Raw genomic sequence first — 200 nt, 5'->3', positions numbered from 1 at the left:
AAGTGCCACGGTACCGCAGGGGGCGTCTCCACAGACACGTCCCAGAGCGTCTGTGGATTGCACGGCGGTTCAGCATGGAAAAAAAGTCAGAAGCTTCACCCGCTGCAACAAGAATCTCAATCAACCGGGCCGGCACCTTACTGCCTCTTGACCGTCACCGATCGACGCCAAGTCTCTCGGCCGGTTCCACGCTGGCCGCG

Source organism: Cystoisospora suis (genome assembly GCF_002600585.1).
Source record: "Cystoisospora suis strain Wien I chromosome Unknown contig_2017, whole genome shotgun sequence".
Lineage (NCBI taxonomy): Eukaryota > Apicomplexa > Conoidasida > Eucoccidiorida > Sarcocystidae > Cystoisospora > Cystoisospora suis.
Note: the sequence above shows the minus strand (reverse complement) of the source record.